Genomic DNA, 20,083 nt, shown 5'->3' with positions numbered 1-20,083 from the left:
ATACATTGGTTTCAAACTATTTGCACAGCATAATTGCAGTGTATGGAAACCATGCCTTCTATAGATTAGGGCTTGGAACCCAACAAGCAGTATGGAGAAGGGCTTAAACCCAACAATATGGATCAGGTTTGGGACCCAGCAAGACAATAGAGAGTAGTTTTTTTTTTCAATACGTTTATTGATGTTTAACATAGAAAGGAGAACATACAATAACATCCTGGTCTTCGGCCTACAAGACCTGTGAGAGAGTAGGGCTTTTAATCTAATAACAGTAGAGAGTATGGCTTGGGACCCAAGCAGACAGTAGGGCTTGGGACCCAATGAGATATTAGGGAGTAAGGCTTGGGACCTAACAAGATAGTAGCGAAAAGGGCTTCAGACCCAACAAGACAATATAGCGAGTATGGCTTGGTACCCAACAAGACTGTAGGGAACATGGCTCGGAAACCAACAAGACAATAATGAGTAGGGATTAGGACCCAACAAGACAGAGAGCAGGGCGTTGAATCCAATGACAGTAGAGAGTACAGCTCGAGACCCAACAAGGCAGTAGGGCTTGGGACCCAATGAGATATTAGGAAGTAAGGCTTGGGACCTAACAAGATAGTAACGAAAAAGGCTTCAGACCCAACAAGACAATATAGCGAGTAGGGCTTGGTACCCAACAAGACAGTAATGAGAAGGGATTAGGACCCAACAAGACAGTAGAGAGTAGGGCTTTCTATCCAATGACAGTAGAGAGTACAGCTCGGGACTCAACAAGGCAGTAGGGCTTGGGACCCAACAAGACAGTAATGAGTAGGGATTAGGACCCAACAAGACAGTAGAGAGCAGGGCTTGGACCCAAGACAGTAGGGTGCGTGTGGCTTGGGACCAACGAGACAGTAGGCTTTTGACCCAACCACAATAGGGAGGAAACCTCAGGACCCAACGAGAAAGTATGGAGAGTGGCTTGGAATTCAACACAGTGGTGAGAAGGTACTAAACGAGTAAACGAATCAAATAGTCCACCACTTGAATCAATGCATAGCGCAGTAAAGCCTTCTTAGAACACAAGGTATTCATTTCATTGCCCATGTGATCGACTAAGACTTGTATATATCTTCGTTTGCAAGAAGGCTCTACTGTGCTACAAAACGGATTCGGTCGAAGGACTTTTTGATCTTTTTAGTCCCTTCTCACCATCACGTGTACGGTTCCACCGCCCAGAGAGGAGGATTAGTAAGAGAAGAAGATGTGAAGACCGAGGCCTGACATTTACAAGACAAGACTTGCTTTAAGTCGAAGAATCTCCTCCCTCCATACCTAGAAAATTGCAGCTCAGCAAGCAATTTTTTTCCCCCCACTTCTGAAAAGGTGAGATGTTACAAAAAAAAAAAAAGAAGACGCCGCGACTGACAATCCGCAGATCACCCCGAGCCACGTAACACCTCCATCATCTTCTGAGAGAATGCTGAAGCTCACACTACCAGAAAGTTGTTGGTTTTTATTTTCTCTCTTACACCGTGAAAATGATCAATAGCGTAGAACGCAGAAGAGAGAACACACGCGGCGATGGTTAAATGGCAGACACACGCTGTGCCGCGCTGGTTAAAACGGTCGGTCAATAAGAGATTTCTTCTCACTGGGCTCTGGGGAATACAGCAAATAAAGGTTAGAAGATAATCAGGATACTTATGGTCAGCGACACCGTAGAGCCGCCGTATTGAGGGAAGGCGCGCAATGGATTTGTTAACTCCCGGTGATGGAGGACTTGTAAGTTCTTCTTGTGTGGGTACAGAAAAAAAAATGGCAAAAACTCATTAGGAAGGAAGAACAACGTTCTAAAAAGAATATGGATTGTTCATCGGGGAAATTTAAGGCACAACTCTGCTCTAATTACAAGTTGGGGTTTTAATCGATTTTCAGGAGCGGCGGAGATCGCTAAATATAAAAAAAATAGAGATGAGTGTATCCGGGGAAATCTGCAAAGCCTCCAATTAACCACCTGGACCGCCCGGTTATCATCTACAGGGGCTTCCGTAAATTGACCACCCTGATTAGAACGTGGCGGATAAGAACATCTAGTGGAATCGCTGATATTTTGTGTAGGCCTGATTGGTTCCTGTAGGCAATTGCCCTCAGCCTCAACCTTATTGGGACCAGAGCACGGAAAATTCTACCAAAACTATACAGCTATAGATATAGTTTTTTTTTATTATTATTATTTATTATAGGAATAAAAAAAATATGTATTAAAATGCTAGCGGGCTCTGGATTAGGGCTGGGTGTCACTGTAGGTGGATGGAGGCTTTTGGGGGTTAGTGGACTCTGTTGCAGACATATTGGCCTTATAGGAGACGTCGTTTCTAGAGGTAGCTGGGGGAAAACTGTGGGGGCTGGGATTTATGCAGGGGGCTGGTCTCTCTATGTCAGGAGCTCTACAGGGGCATGTGAGAGACTAGAGTGCACTGCGGGAGGTTGGTGGGTACTAAGGGAGACTATTGGAGGCTGAGGGCACCACAGGGGGCCTGAGACTCTGCCGCAAGCTAGGTAGCACTGCAGGAAGAAGGGGGTCTCTACAGGGGGTTTGGGATGGGGGGGGGTCTCTACAGGGGGCTTGGGATGGGGGGGTTTCTCCAGAAGGACAAAAACTCTACAAGCGCACATGGGAGACTTGAGGGCACTGAAGGAGGTTGGTGGGCACCACAGGGGGCTGAAGGCTCTGCAGCAAGCTAGGGAGAACTGTAGGGATCTCTAGAGGGGACTGGGGGGTGGTGATCTTTCCAGGAGGTCAGGAGCTCTACAGTGGCACACATGAGACTGGAGCGCACTGCAGGAGGTTGGTGGGTACTGAAGGAGATTGGAGGCTGCTGGCACCACAGGGGGCTGAAGGCTCTGCAGCAAGCTAGGGAGAACTGCAGGGATCTCTAGAGGGGGCTGGATGGAGGGTGGTCTCTCCAGGAGGTCAGGAGCTCTGCAGGGGCACACATGAGAGTGGAGGGCACTACATGAGGTTGGTGGGTACTGAGGGAGATTATTGGAGGAGGCTGGCACCACAGGGGGCTGAAGGCTCTGCAGCAAGCTAGGGAGCACTGCAGGGGGCTGGGTGACACTGTGGGAGGATGGAGGACACAGTCCAATGCGGGAGCTGAGGGTTCTCAGAGAACATGGGAGCACTGTAAGAGATTGGGGGCTCTGTGGGAGCCGAGGGCTCTCAGGAGGCCTGGGAGTACTACAACGACTTTAGGGAACTGCAGGAGGTTAATGGGCTCTGCGGGACACATGTTGGAGCTTGGAAAAATCACAGGGGACTGGAGGCTCTGCAGCAAGGTTGTGAGCACTGCAGCGAGCTGGGTGGCACTGCGGGAGGTGAGGATTCTCAGGAGGCCTGGGATTACTATAAGGTTGGGGGCACTGTAGGAGATAAGGTGTCTCAGGAGGCCTGGGAGCACTGTAAGAGATTGGGAGGACTGTGGGGGCTAAGGGCTCTCAGGGGAACCCAGGGGGCACTGTGGGAGGTAAGGGCTCTCAGCAGGCCTTGGGGCACGGTGGGAGCTGAAAGCTCTCAGGAGTCCTGGGAGCACTGTAAGAGATTGGGGGCTCTTTTTGGGGCTGAGAGCTCCCAGGGGGGCCTGGGAGCACTGTGAGAGGTTGGGGGCACTGGGGGGGGGCTAAGGAGGCCTGAGAGCACTGAGCAAGTTTGGGGGCACTGTGGGAGCTGAAAGCTCTCAGGAGGCCTGGGAGAACTGTAAGAGATTGGGGGCACTAAGGGCTCCCAGGAGGCCTGAGAGCACTGAGCAAGTTTGGGGGCACTGTGGGAGCTGATTTAAGGACCAGCAAAGGCTGCAAAGCACACCTTTAACCCAGAGTTGCTCCCTGCAGTACTAATAATTTACCACAAGTTGTCCTTAGTCCCCAGGACTAAATGACACCCAATATTATTCAGTCTAGATGTGCTGAACATGTGGCCCTCCAGCTGATGCTAAACTACAAGGCATTGCAAGGCTGAATGTTACAAGCATCACTCCCAAAGGCAGAGGCATGATGGGACTTGTAATTCTGCAACAGCTGGAAGGCCACAGATTGAGCACCTATGGTTTTTTACATCGTAGGGCCTTACTATGATTGCTGGGTGTCATGACCCCACCCCTGAGGTGCCATCGCCCTTTATTCATAGTATATGAATGCAGGGATGACATCAGCACTGCTCTCTGCACAATAGACTATCGACCGCTGCTACAGAAAATCAGTAGCGGACGAGGAGCCACCACGTCACGCACCAGCAAGAGAGGACTGGGGAAAAAAAGTATATACAGTATATAAAAAAAATGGCAGATCATTCACATTAGAAGAGCCTCGGGGGGGAGCCTGGAGTTGAGCTTTACAATGGCCAAACTCTATTAGATGTAATCTGCCGGTTCAGCAAATTTTAAAAACAACTAAAAATAGAGGCAACGTCTTGGCACAGTTTTCGTCATGAGCATTCATCCGTTTGGGTGAATTCAGAGTAAATAATGGGACCGGCAGTAGAATCTACATCTGTTTTAATGCGCTCCTGGAATTTTTTTATTTTATTATTTAATGTATTTAAAAAGTGCAAAAATAAAGTTAACAATTTACTGAGCAAGACCCCAGGGGGCCAGACTGAGGGCCAGTGGGTGTAGAAAAGGTCTTGGTGGGAGGAACAGAGCCCCGTCATCGAGGGGGTCAGCGGGAGGAACAGAGCCCCATCGTTGTGGGGGTCAGCGGAAGGAACAGAGCCCCGTCGTTGTGGGGGGGGGTCGGCGGAACAGAGCCCCGTCGTTGTGGGGGGGGGGTCGGTGGGAGGAACAGAGCCCAGTCGTTGGGGGGGGGGGGGGGGGTCGGCGGGAGGAACAGAGCCCCGTTGTTGGGGGGGGGGGGTCGGCGGGAGGAACAGAGACCTGTTGTTGGGGGGGGGGGGTCAGCGGGAGGAACAGAGCCCCGTCGGGGGGGGGGGGTCGGCAGGAGGAACAGAGCCCCGTCGTTGGGGGGGGGGGTCGGCGGGAGGAACAGAGCCCCGTTGTTGGGGGGGGGTGTCGGCGGGAGGAACATAGACCCGTCGTCGGGGGGGTCGGTGGCAGGAACAGAGCCCTGTCGTTGGGGGGGGTCAGTGGGGAGGAACAGAGCCCTGTCATCGAGGGGGGGGTCAGTGGGGAGGAACAGAGCCCTGTCGTCGAGGGGGGGTCAGTGGGGAGGCACAGAGCCCCGTCGTTGGGAGGGGGGTCAGCGGGAGGAACAGAGCCCCGTCGTTGGGGGGGGGGTCAGCTGGAGGAACAGAGCCCCGTCCTTGGGGGGGGGGGGGGGGGGGAGAGGGTCAGCGGGAGGAACAGAGCCCCGTCCTTGGAGGGGGGCCAGCGGGAGGAACAGAGCCCCGTCCTTGGAGGGGGAGGGTCAGCGGGAGGAACAGAGCCCCGTCCTTGGGGGGGGGTCAGCGGGAGGAACAGAGCCCCGTCCTTGGGGGGGGGGTCAGCGCAGGGGAAGAGAGCCCCGTTGTTGGGGGGGGGGGGGGGGGGGTCAGTGGGAGGAATAGAGCCCCGTCGTTGGGGGGGGGGGGTCAGCAGAGGGGAAGAAAGCCCCGTTGTTGGGGGGGGTCAGCGGGAGGAACAGAGCCCCTGCCATTGGGGTGTCAGCAGAGGGGAAGAGAGCCCCGTCGTTGGGTTGTCAGTGGGAAGAATAATGGCCCATAGTTATCAGTGGAAGCAATTGTGCCCCATTGTTGGCATTAGTAGGGGGGAATTGTGCCCCATTGTTGGCATTAGTAGGGGGAATTGTGCCCCATTGTTGGCATTAGTAGGGGGAATTGTGCCCCATTGTTGGCATTAGTAGGGGGGAATTGTGCCCCATTGTTGGCATTAGTAGGGGGGAATTGTGCCCCATTGCTGGTGTCCGTGAATGGAATAGTACCCCAAGGGCCAGATAAAAGCAAAGAGCCACAGTTTGGAAATCACTGGTTTAGATAAAAAAACAAAAACAAAAAAAAACAAACACAAAACAAAGCAAAAAAAAAAAAGTAAAAGTAAAACTGTGTGGTGCAATTTGGAGAGAATCTTCTTGAACACAATTGGAAATTCTGATGGCATCTAATGAAGCGCCGCGTCATTATGGCGGGATCCTCTCTCTCTCCGTCTCCTCGTTTGTAGCGGCGCTCGCGCTCATCATTACCGCCTGTTCTGGCGAGGTCTGAGAGGTGATCGCGCACTCGACACGTTCCTTCACACAGAAATACCAGACCTCACCTTGCTAATGACTAATGAGCTGTGAGAGGCTCTCGTCCTGAAGGGGGGGGGGGGTTTCGGTCAATTCTCGGCGATGGAAACACAGCTTAATGCGCCGATTTATTCCAGCGGCAGGCGGGGGTTCGGGAAAAAGCAACGAGCGAACGAGCCGCCGTATCTCCCGTGTTAGGGTCGCGGTTCACCGACCACAAATAATAGCGAGGTGGAATGGATGTTTTGGATGCCAAATTTGGGCTGTGCGTGTTCTCCCCCCCCCCCCCCCCCCTGATTGTAGGTGAGAAAAAACATGGCGGCTTTGTAAAGAAAAGTGACGAAACCGAATCCAACCAGACAGCATCCCTCTAAACTGCCAGTCTGCAGCGGCTGGAGAATTTACTGTTTTCTTTAAAATCGGCTAAATACATTCTAGGTGCGTCAAAACAAAAAGGTGCGCAAAGTCTTGCCTTTTTTTTTTTTTTTTAAAGCAGCCACAACTTGAGTAGAAATGCCTTTCCCCTGCCAGCATGCTGCAGATAGGGATTCTTACTAGAAGCAGGGGCCTCTTTGCAGGGGTCTCCCAACACCCTTAATGAGTTACAAATCAGAGATCTCGGATTAGCAGGGAGCCCCCGCAGTTGGTTTTATTTGGAAAACAGCCACAGAGTAGAAAAGCCTGTCCCCCTGCCAGCATGCTACGAATGAGGACAAGGTTATCTGTGTAGAAGCAGTGCTCTTTTTGCAGAGGTCCCACAACACCCTTGATGAGTTAATAAGATCTCTCTGATTAGCAGTGGAGCCTCTACAGTTGGTTTTATTTAGAAAGCAGCCACAGCTTGAGTAGAAAAGCCTGTCCCCTGCCAGCGTGCTTCAGATAAGGACCCTTGCACTCTGTGTGGAAGCAGGGGCCTTTTTGCAGGGGTGGGGGACCCTACAACACCCCTGATGAGTTACAAATCACAGCATTCTGATTAGCAGGGAGCCTCTACTGCTGGTTTTATTTAGAAAACAGCCACAGCTTGAGTAGAAAAGCCTGTCCCCTGCCAGCATGCTGTAAATAAGGACCCTTGCTCTCCATGTAGAATCAGGGGCCCATTTGCGGGGGTCCTACAACACCCTTTACGAGTTCAAAATCAGAGATCTCAGATTAGCAGGAAGCCTCTGCAGTTGGTTTTTCTTTAGACAACAGCCACAGCTTGAGTAGAAAAGCCTGTCCCCTGCCAGCATGCTGCAAATAAGGATCCCTGCTCTCTGCGTAGAAGCAGGGGGTCCTACAACACCCTTAACGAGTTACAAATCAGACCTCTCAAATTATTAGGAAGCCTCTTCAGTTGGTTTTCATTTTATAAAGCCACAGCTTGAGTAGAATAGCCTGTCCCCTGCCAGCATGCTGCAGAAGGATCACTACTCTGCAGAAACAGGGGCCACTCTGCAGGGGTCCCACAACACCCTTGATAAGTTACAAATCAGACCTCTCCGATTAGCGGGGGCCTCTGCAGTTGGTTTTCTGTAGACAACAGCCACAGCTTGACTAGATTAAATAAGAAAAAAAATAACTATTTAAAGCGCCCCAATCCCTTCATGTTTGGGAACAGAAGCAAATGTAAGTGAAAGTCGCTATATAAGTTTAGAAATAGATAATAGATAATAAAAAAAGAAATAGATAATAAATAAAAAAATGTAAACATTTTAAATAAAAAAAATAGATAATAAATAAAAATTTAAAAATTTCAAATTGTATATTTTATTTTTATTTTTTATTAAAAAAATTTTTTATAAAAACTTTTATAGTGATTTACACATGCATTCGCTTCTGCGCCAAAACACAAAGGGATTGGGGCGCTTTCAATTTATAGTTTTTTTCTTATTAAAATTTTTACTTTTTTTTTTTAGCACTTTTATAGCGACTTTTAAACATGCATTTGCTTCTGTGCCAGAAAACGGAGGGATTGGCACGCTTTAAAAAAAATTAAATAAGAAAAAACAAAAACAATTTAAAGCGCTCCAACTCCTCCGTGTTTTGGCACAGAAACGAATGCAAAGTTTATAAAAAGAAATAAATGCAATTTAAACAAAAAAAAATTTAATAAAAATTTAAATTAAATAATTTTTTTATTTTATTTTTTTATTTAACATGTTTAAAAAAAAATTATCACTTTTATAGCTACTTGCACATGCATTCGCTTCTGTGCCAAAACACGGAGGGATTGGGGGGGCTTTAAAAAAAAAAATTCCCTTATTTAAATTCTTTTTAAAGCCCCCCAATCCCTCCGTGTTTTGGCACAGAAGCGAATGCATGTGCAAGTAGCTATAAAAGTGATAAAAAAATTGTAAAAATGTCAAATTAAATTATCACTTTTCGCTTCTGTGGCAGAACACGGAGGAATTAGGGCACTTTAAAAAAAAATTAATACGAAAAAAAAAAACTATTTAAAGCGCCCCAATCCCTCCATGTTTTGGCACAGAAGTGAATGCATGTGTAAGTCGCTATATAAGTTTATAAAAAAAAATGTATTTAATTTGAAATTTTTACTTTTTTTTTTTATCACTTTTATAACGACATCTGTGCCAAAACACGAAGGGATTGGGGTGCTTTCAATTTACAATTTATTTTTTATTTTTTAGTTAAACTTTTACAATTTTTTTATATCACTTTTATTCCTATTACAAGGAATGTAAACATCCCTTGTAATAAAAAAAAATAATGGATGACAGGTCCTTAGTTTTAAAGCATGACATGTTCGTTATCCATTTACTCGGTGTAACATCTTTCACATTTTTGCCCAAAAATGTGGGTATATATATATATAAAATCAAAAAATTTTATGTCACGTGTCTTTTTACACGCAATTTTTATGTGTGTTTTTTTTAATGAATTAAAAAAAAAGAAAACATAATATAAATAATAAAAAAAAAAACATAATATAAATAATGAAACATTTTTAATGTATATATGAATAAAAAAAAAACATAATATAAATAATAAAACATTATATATATATTTTATAGCGACTTACACATGCAATTGCATCTGTGCAAGAACACGGAGGGATTGGGGTGCTTTCAATTTACATTTTTTTATTTAAACTTTTAAAAAAAAAATTATATCACTTTTATTCCTATTACAAGGAATGTAAACATCCCTTGTAATAAAAAAAAATGTTCGGTATCTATTTACTCGGTGTAACATCTTTCACATTTTTGCCAAAAAATTGGGATAGATATATATATATCTATCCCAATTTTTTGGCAAAAAAAAAAAAATAATATATATATATATTTATTTATTATGTAATTTTATGTGGGTTTTTTTTATTCATTAAAAAAAAACACATAAAATTACATACACATTATATATATATATATATATATATATATATATATATATATATATATATATATATATATATATATATATATATATATATATACACACACACACACACACACACACACACACACACACATATATATATATCAAATGTTTTATTATTTATATTATGTTTTTTTTAATTGATATTATGTTTTCTTTTTTTTTTTATTCATTAAAAAAAAAAAAAAAACACACATAAAAAAAATGCATTTTATTCCCTAGGGTCTCTGCTAAAAAAAAACAAAAAAAAGAAACAACAACAACAACAATAATATGTATAAACATTTGGGAGTTTAAGTCATTTTCAAGTAAAAAATAAATAACGCAAGTGTCCAGCAGACCGGTGATGTGACCGGCAGAATATACCGCCAGGAGGGAGATGAACAAAGCCCACGGGTGAATTACGCCGCCAATAAAAAGGCAAAGCGTAAGAGGACCCTCTAATGCGGCGCTGAATGCTAATTGGTCGATATTTTAATTCCGTACAGAAAAGAAGCGGGCGCGGCGCCGCCATACATCATCTCGTTAAGGTAAATGAATGCCTATTGAGCCCCCTCTCCAGGCCCTCGCAGTCCTTTCATGTCCGGCGCATTGACCAGACCTCTTCATCACCAAGGTATCAATATATAGATGTGCGCGGCGTTCCCGGACCTCCAGGCAGGTGCTAAAGAGCATGTCATTGAACGCAGCATGCGGCGGCCTTGCGGGCGGGCGAGAGGCTGCCAAGAGTTGCGCTGGTTTCCAGAGAAACACTTACGTGTAAAAAGCTCTTAGAAACGGTTAAGTGGCAGGAAGTGTCACCGGCGTGATTGAAACCTTCGCTACACACAGGCTTGTATCCGCGTCTCCGGCTCCCTGCCTCCTGCCTGCGTGACTTACTGAGGAGATAAAACATGGAGGCGCGGTGGCAGGCTTATTACTACTGTCTAAATAACAGTCCCCGAGCTCCCGGCTGCCTGGCAAAAAAAATGGATTCCCTCTTCTACTGGAAGCAAGAAAGGTTTGCTTTGTCTTTTTTACATGGCGCTATTGTATGCGCTTCTAGGCGTGCGCCTGATTTACATGCGTCGTTATTCATGCTATATATAGAAGAGGAGCAGAAATACGTCACCATGAGAGAATGGACAGAGCCAGGAACGAGGAGAGAAGAACGCCAGACCGCCGTCCATTGTGATAGGACGACGCCAGACCGCCGTCCATTGCGATAGAAGGACGCCAGACCGCCGTCCATTGTGATAGAAGGATGCCAGACCACTGTCCATTGTGATAGAAGTACGCCAGACCGCCGTCCATTGTGATAGAAGAACGCCGTCCATTGTGATAGAAGGACGCCAGACCACCGTCCATTGTGATAGAAGGACGCCAGACCGCCGTCCATTGTGATAGAAGGACGCCAGACCACTGTCCATTGTGATAGGACGACGCCATCCATTGTGATAGAAGGACGCCAGACCGCCATCCATTGTGATAGAAGGACGCCAGACCGCCGTCCATTGTGATAGAAGGACGCCGTCCATTGTGATAGAAGGACGCCATCCATTGCGATAGAAGGACGCCAGACCGCCGTCCATTGTGATAGAAGAACGCCGTCCATTGTGATAGAAGGACGCCAGACCGCCGTTCATTGTGATAGAAGGACGCCAGACCGCCGTCCATTGTGATAGAAGGACGCCAGACCGCCGTCCATTGTGATAGAAGGACGCCAGACCGCCGTCCATTGTGATAGAAGGACGCCAGACCGCCGTCCATTGTGATAGAAGGACGCCAGACCGCCGTCCATTGTGATAGAAGGACGCCAGACCGCCGTCCATTGTGATAGAAGGACGCCAGACCGCCGTCCACTGTGATAGAAGGACGCCAGACCGCCGTCCATTGTGATAGAAGAACGCCGTCCATTGTGATAGAAGGACGCCAGACCATTGTGATAGAAGGACGCCAGATCGCCGTTCATTGTGATAGAAGGACGCCAGATCGCCGTCCATTGTGATAGAAGGACGCCGTCCATTGTGATAGAAGGACGCCATACCATTGTGATAGAAGGACGCCAGACCGCCGTCCATTGTGATAGAAGAACGCCGTCCATTGTGATAGAAGGACGCCAGACCGCCGTTCATTGTGATAGAAGGACGCCAGACCACCGTCCTTTGTGATAGACGGACGCCGTCCATTGTGATAGAAGGACGCCAGACCACCGTCCATTGTGATAGAAGGACGCCATACCATTGTGATAGAAGGACGCCGTCCATTGTGATGGATGGTGGTCTGGCGTCCTAACACAATGGGCGGCGATCTGGCGTCCTTCAATCACAATGGACGGCGGTCTGGTGGTCTTTCATCACAAAAAACAGAGGTCTGGCTTCCTATCACAATGGACGGAGGTCTGGCTTCCTATCACAATGGACGGAGGTCTGGCTTCCTATCACAATGGACGGAGGTCTGGCTTCCTATCACAATGGACGGCGGTCTGGCTTCCTATCACAATGGACGGAGGTCTGGCTTCCTATCACAATGGATGGCGGTCTGGCTTCCTATCACAATGGACGGAGGTCTGGCTTCCTATCACAATGGACGGAGGTCTGGTGGTCTTCTATCACAATGGACGGCGGTCTGGCGACCTATCACAATGGACGGAGGTCTGGCGACCTATCACAATGGACGGCGGTCTGGCTTCCTATCACAATGGACGGAGGTCTGGCTTCCTATCACAATGGATGGCGGTCTGGCTTCCTATCACAATGGACGGAGGTCTGGCTTCCTATCACAATGGACGGAGGTCTGGTGGTCTTCTATCACAATGGACGGCGGTCTGGCGTCCTATCACAATGGACGGAGGTCTGGCGACCTATCACAATGGACGGAGGTCTGGCTTCCTATCACAATGGACGGAGGTCTGGCTTCCTATCACAATGGACGGAGGTCTGGTGGTCTTCTATCACAATGGACGGCGGTCTGGCGACCTATCACAATGGACGGAGGTCTGGCGACCTATCACAATGGACGGCGGTCTGGCTTCCTATCACAATGGACGGAGGTCTGGCTTCCTATCACAATGGATGGCGGTCTGGCTTCCTATCACAATGGACGGAGGTCTGGCTTCCTATCACAATGGACGGAGGTCTGGCTTCCTATCACAATGGACGGAGGTCTGGTGGTCTTCTATCACAATGGACGGCGGTCTGGCGTCCTATCACAATGGACGGAGGTCTGGCGACCTATCACAATGGACGGCGGTCTGGCGACCTATCACAATGGACGGAGGTCTGGCGACCTATCACAATGGACGGAGGTCTGGCGACCTATCACAATGGACGGAGGTCTGGCGACCTATCACAATGGACGGAGGTCTGGCGACCTATCACAATGGACGGAGGTCTGGCTTCCTATCACAATGGACGGAGGTCTGGTGGTCTTCTATCACAATGGACGGCGGTCTGGCGACCTATCACAATGGACGGAGGTCTGGCGACCTATCACAATGGACGGCGGTCTGGCTTCCTATCACAATGGATGGCGGTCTGGCTTCCTATCACAATGGACGGCGGTCTGGCGACCTATCACAATGGACGGAGGTCTGGCGACCTATCACAATGGACGGCGGTCTGGCGACCTATCACAATGGACGGCGGTCTGGCGACCTATCACAATGGACGGAGGTCTGGCGACCTATCACAATGGACGGCGGTCTGGCGACCTATCACAATGGACGGAGGTCTGGCGACCTATCACAATGGACGGAGGTCTGGCTTCCTATCACAATGGACGGAGGTCTAGAGTTCTTCTATTGTGATAGGACGCTAGACCATTGTTTATAGTGATAAAAGAACGCCAGATCGCCGTCCATTGTGATAGAAGAACGCCAGGCCGCGGTCCATTGTGATAGAAGAACGCCAGGCCGCGGTCCGTTGAGTGCTGGAAATGTAATTTATTGATTATACACTATATTGTCAAAAGTATTGGGACACCAGCCTTTACACGCACATAAACTTTAATGGCATCCCAGTCTTAGTCCGGAGGGTTCCATATTGAGTTGGCCCCGCCCTTTGCAGCTATAACAGCTTCAACTCTTCTGGCAAGGACGTCCACAAGGTTTAGGAGGGTGTCCATGGGCCAGATGCCCTGGGCGCAATGGTTTGCTGTGAGAATTAAATGAGGGGTCTGTACGTAGCGCATACCTGACCCCTCCTTTCTGTACGTAGCGCAATGATAATAAAGAGTAGATACATAGTCCTACAGATACAACCGGCCCTTTGAGGAAAATCTGCTGATGTGGCCCCCGATGAATTTGAGTTGGACTCTCCTGCTCTAAGCAGATTGGTTGTCATCATCGCACACCATTCTGTTAGTTAAAAAAAACACACACATGCACACGCACGCACACGCACACACACACACGCGCGCATGCACACACGCACGCACGCACGCACACACACACACATACACACACGCACACACACGCCCAACATGGCAGCTGCTGAGACATTTTGACTTCCTTTGACTTGAAGATGAGGACACAGCCAGGGACATGAGCATGTTCAGGAGCAGTGCCAGTCCACGTTCTTCCCGCATAAGAGGTTCCCTTTAATAAAAGGAGGAGAGGTAATACCAGGGCACGGGGAATAAATGCTTTATGGATTTACACGCCAGCAGCATCTCTAACCGCGTTCTCTCCCGGGACTTTGGCAAAAGATGAAGTCTGGGCTGTTAAATTGGTTTCAATAAAAGAGCAGAAGTTTCAGGCGGAGCGGGCCAACTTTTCACACAAAGTCTGGATCCCCAGTGACCCGGCAGACGGGCTCTGCGGCCTCCGGTCCATTCAGCCGCCCCCCTAGTCTGGATCCCAGGTGACCCGGCAGACGGGCTCTGCGACCTCCGGTCCATTCAGCCACCCCCCTAGTCTGGATCTCAGCATTACACAGAACTCTCCTATGGAACAAGCATTACACAGAGCTATCCTATGTAACAAGCATTACACAGAGCTATCCTATGTAACAAGCATTACACAGAGCTATCCTATGTAACAAGCATTACACAGAGCTATCCTATGTAACAAGCATTACACAGAGCTCTCCTTCTCTGTAACAAGCATTACACAGAGCTCTCCTTCTCTGTAACAAGCATTACACAGAGCTCTCCTTCTCTGTAACAAGCATTACACAGAGCTCTCCTTCTCTGTAACAAGCATTACACAGAGCTCTCCTTCTCTGTAACAAGCATTACACAGAGCTTTCCTTCTCTGTAACAAGCATTACACAGAGCTCTCCTTCTCTGTAACAAGCATTACACAGAGCTTTCCTTCTCTGTAACAAGCGTTACACAGAGCTTTTCTTCTCTGTAACAAACATTACACAGAGCTTTCCTTCTCTGTAACAAGCATTACGCAGAGCTCTCCTCTGTAACAAGCATTACACAGAGCTCTCCTTCTCTAACAAGCATTACACAGAGCTCTCCTTCTCTGACAAGCATTACACAGAGCTCTCCTTCTCTGACAAGCATTACACAGAGCTCTCCTTCTCTGACAAGCATTACACAGAGCTCTCCTTCTCTGACAAGCATTACACAGAGCTCTCCTTCTCTGACAAGCATTACACAGAGCTCTCCTTCTCTGACAAGCATTACACAGAGCTCTCCTTCTTCAGTTCCATGACTGGAAAGGGGTCAGAGAGCCGCTGGAAATCACACGGGGCAACCTCTTGTCTTTGTCCACAACGTAAATGTCTTACATGTGTGAGGCTCAGCAGATTTCCCATCCTCCATCGATTTACTGTCCGCGCCGAGCAAAACCGAGTCAATAATTTTCTCCAATTTCTTTAAAATTATTTAGATTTTTGCTTTAGAGCCGACAGAGAGAACAATTAAATGAGGACTTCTTACTGGTTGCTGAGGGTTCTCATACGGTGCACGCTTCCTTCTTTGTTTTTGTCTAATCAGCCTCCATCAGCCTCCATCAGCCTCCAGCCACCACATTCTTCATCTCATTATTTACCCTGCGCTGGAAACCCAAGAAGCCGTCTAACTGGCTGCTGGAGGCCACCGGCAATTCTTCTCTATAGAAATGTTGGGAAGTGGCGGCCGATGCCATGCGGCAAATTTACCGCTCAGCTTATACTGGAGACTTTAATCCCTTGTTAGTGAGACGGAGAACTTCTCTACCGCTCAGCCAATGGGGATCAGCCCAGGGCACGGTCTGTGGATTGTTTATACATAGGTGTATCTAAATGTATCCATACCAGTACATAACTGTATCCATACCAGTACATAAATGTATCCATACCAGTACATAACTGTATCCATACCAGTACATAAATGTATCCATACCAGTACATAAATGTATCCATACCAGTACATAACTGTATCCATACCAGTACATAAATGTATCCATACCAGTACATAAATGTATCCATACCAGTACATAAATGTATCCATACCAGTACATAACTGTATCCATACCAGTACATAATTGTATCTAAATGTATCCATACCAGTACATAACTGTATCCATACCAGTACATAAATGTATCCATACCAGTACATAAATGTATCTAAATGTATCCATACCAGTACATAAATGTATCCATACCAGTACATAACTGTATCCATACCAGTACATAAATGTATCCATACCAGTACATAAATGTATCCATACCAGTACATAAATGTATCCATACCAGTACATAAATGTATCCATACCAGTACATAAATGTATCCATACCAGTACATAAATGTATCCATACCAGTACATAACTGTATCCATACCAGTACATAATTGTATCTAAATGTATCCATACCAGTACATAACTGTATCCATACCAGTACATAAATGTATCCATACCAGTACATAAATGTATCTAAATGTATCCATACCAGTACATAAATGTATCCATACCAGTACATAACTGTATCCATACCAGTACATAAATGTATCCATACCAGTACATAAATGTATCCATACCAGTACATAACTGTATCCATACCAGTACATAAATGTATCCATACCAGTACATAAATGTATCCATACCAGTACATAACTGTATCCATACCAGTACATAATTGTATCTAAATGTATCCATACCAGTACATAACTGTATCCATACCAGTACATAAATGTATCCATACCAGTACATAAATGTATCTAAATGTATCCATACCAGTACATAAATGTATCCATACCAGTACATAAATGTATCCATACCAGTACATAAATGTATCTAAATGTATCCATACCAGTACATAAATGTATCCATACCAGTACATAAATGTATCCATACCAGTACATAAATGTATCCATACCAGTACATAAATGTATCCATACCAGTACATAAATGTATCCATACCAGTACATAAATGTATCCATACCAGTACATAAATGTATCCATACCAGTACATAAATGTATCCATACCAGTACATAAATGTATCCATACCAGTACATAAATGTATCCATACCAGTACATAAATGTATCCATACCAGTACATAAATGTATCCATACCAGTACATAAATGTATCCATACCAGTACATAAATGTATCCATACCAGTACATAAATGTATCCATACCAGTACATAAATGTATCCATACCAGTACATAAATGTATCCATACCAGTACATAAATGTATCCATACCAGTACATAAATGTATCCGGGGCTTTTTTCCAGGGGGAACTTGGGGGAACTCGGTTCCACCACCTTTAATTCAGACCCTTTGGTGCCCGCTCACCACAATCACTTGTAAACACAGAAGTCCGATTTCTGTGTTTACAAGTGACAGTTCTGCACTCTGTGTGTAACCCTCCTGAACTATGCACTCTGTATGGAATGCAATCCTGGTATTTAATGCCCCTTTAAGACCCTTCTATTGTTTGTGAAATCTGAACGGGGTCGTGGTTAAGTTCCTGCACCTATTTTCTGAGAAAAAAAACTCTGAATGTATCTATACCAGTACATAAATGTATCCATACCAGTACATAAATGTATCCATACCAGTACATAACTGTATCCATACCAGTACATAAATGTATCCATACCAGTACATAACTGTATCCATACCAGTACATAAATGTATCCATACCAGTACATAACTGTATCTATACCAGTACATAAATGTATCCATACCAGTACATAACTGTATCCATACCAGTACATAAATGTATCCATACCAGTACATAACTGTATCTATACCAGTACATAAATGTATCCATACCAGTACATAACTGTATCCATACCAGTACATAAATGTATCCATACCAGTACATAACTGTATCCATACCAGTACATAAATGTATCCATACCAGTACATAACTGTATCTATACCAGTACATAAATGTATCCATACCAGTACATAACTGTATCCATACCAGTACATAAATGTATCCATACCAGTACATAAAATGTATCCATACCAGTACATAACTGTATCCATACCAGTACATAAATGTATCCATACCAGTACATAACTGTATCTATACCAGTACATAAATGTATCCATACCAGTACATAACTGTATCCATACCAGTACATAAATGTATCCATACCAGTACATAAAATGTATCCATACCAGTACATAACTGTATCCATACCAGTACATAAATGTATCCATACCAGTACATAACTGTATCTATACCAGTACATAAATGTATCCATACCAGTACATAAATGTATCCATACCAGTACATAAAATGTATCCATACCAGTACATAAATGTATCCATACCAGTACATAATTGTATCTATACCAGTGCATAAATCTATCTAGACCAGTACATAAATGTATCCATACCAGTACATAAATGTATCCATACCAGTACATAATTGTATCTATACCAGTACATAACTGTATCCATACCAGTACATAATTGTATCTATACCAGTGCATAAATCTATCTAGACCAGTACATACGTTTTATGTACTTGTAGAGATAAATGTATCTAAATGCATCTGAACCAGTACATACGTACATACGTACTGGTTTAGTTACATTTCTGTACTGGTCCAGATACATGTGGATACATAAATGTATCTAAATGCAACTATACCAGGCCATACTGTAAATGTATCTCTTTTAAGTACATAAAACATATCTAAATGTATCTAGACCAGTAAATAAATGTAGCTAAATGCATCTCTAGAAGTACATGAATGTATCTAAACAAGTACGTAAGTAACTAGACCAGTACATGAATGTATCTAAATGTAACCAGACCAGGACATAAATGTACGTAAACAGAAACTAAAAATATCAAATATTGCAGCTTACCAGTCTTTTGATGGTGTGGTGGCTGCATTCCTTTTCTTTTTAATCTTTTTTTTTTTGCTTTATTTTCAGCTTGTGATCCCGCCAGTAACACTCCCTCTCCTCAGTCAGGGGTCTCCAAACTTCTCAATACAAGGGCCATATTGTATATTTGCTGTCCGAAAAAAAGAAAGAAATCCACATTAGAATTTCCCCTTACATCAGGGTCCCTCCTTGCATCAGAATTACCCTTCACATTAGGGACCCCCCACCCCCCGATTCCTCTACTTGGGTCAGGGTCCCTCTCACATTAAGGTCCCCATCATAGTGCCCCCCCCCCCACTTACAGAGTGCACATCAGTGTCCCCCTTCCATCAGGTTCTCCATAAGAGCCCCTCTTACATCAGATTACCCCTTACAACAGGGTCTCTATAAGAGCCCCCCTTATATTAGTCCCCCCTTACATAAGAGTCCCCATCAAAGTCCCCGTCACATCAGAGTTATCCCCTACACCAGATTCTCCATAACAGCCTCCTCTGACATCAGGGGTCTCCATCCCCCTTACATCATGGCCTCCCTCTTACATCAGTGTTTCACCTTACATTAAAGCCCCAGAGTCTTCCCCACTTACATCAGAGTCCACCTTACATCAGAGTTACCCCCTACACCCGATTCTCCATAACAGCCCCCTCTTACATCAGGGACAATTACCCCACTTGCACCAGGGTCTCCATCCCCCCCTTACATCATGGCCTCCCTCTTACATCAGCGTTTCCCCTTACATTAAAGCCCCAGTCAGAGTCACCCCAACTTACATCAGAGTTACCCCTTAGTTAATGGTCTCCTTAGGCGCCCCCTCTTACATCAGCCCCCCCTAAAACAGGGTCCCTGTCAGAGGCCCCCTGCTTACAGAGTCCCTATCAAGGTATCCCTTACAGCAGAGTTAATCTTTACATCAGGGTCTCCATAAGAGCCCCATCTTATATTATAGCCTCTCTTACATCAGATTCCCCCTTACATTACCATTAATCCCTACATCAGGGTCTTCATAAGAGCCCCCTCTCTACTTATAGCCCCCCTTCATCTGGGACCTCACTTAAGGTGCCTCATCAGAGTCCCCCTTACATCACCATTACCCCTTACATCAGGGTCTCCATAAGAGCCCCATTTACAATATATCCCCCCTTACATCAGGGTCCCCATCAGAGTCCCCTCTTACCTTATAGCCCCCCTTACATCTAGGACCTCACTTAAGGTGCCCCATCAGAGTCC

This window comes from Rana temporaria, chromosome 10, assembly GCF_905171775.1.
Source record: "Rana temporaria chromosome 10, aRanTem1.1, whole genome shotgun sequence".
Taxonomy (NCBI): domain Eukaryota; kingdom Metazoa; phylum Chordata; class Amphibia; order Anura; family Ranidae; genus Rana; species Rana temporaria.
The sequence above is the reverse complement of the archived record's forward strand: the minus strand, read 5'-3'. Positions refer to the sequence as shown.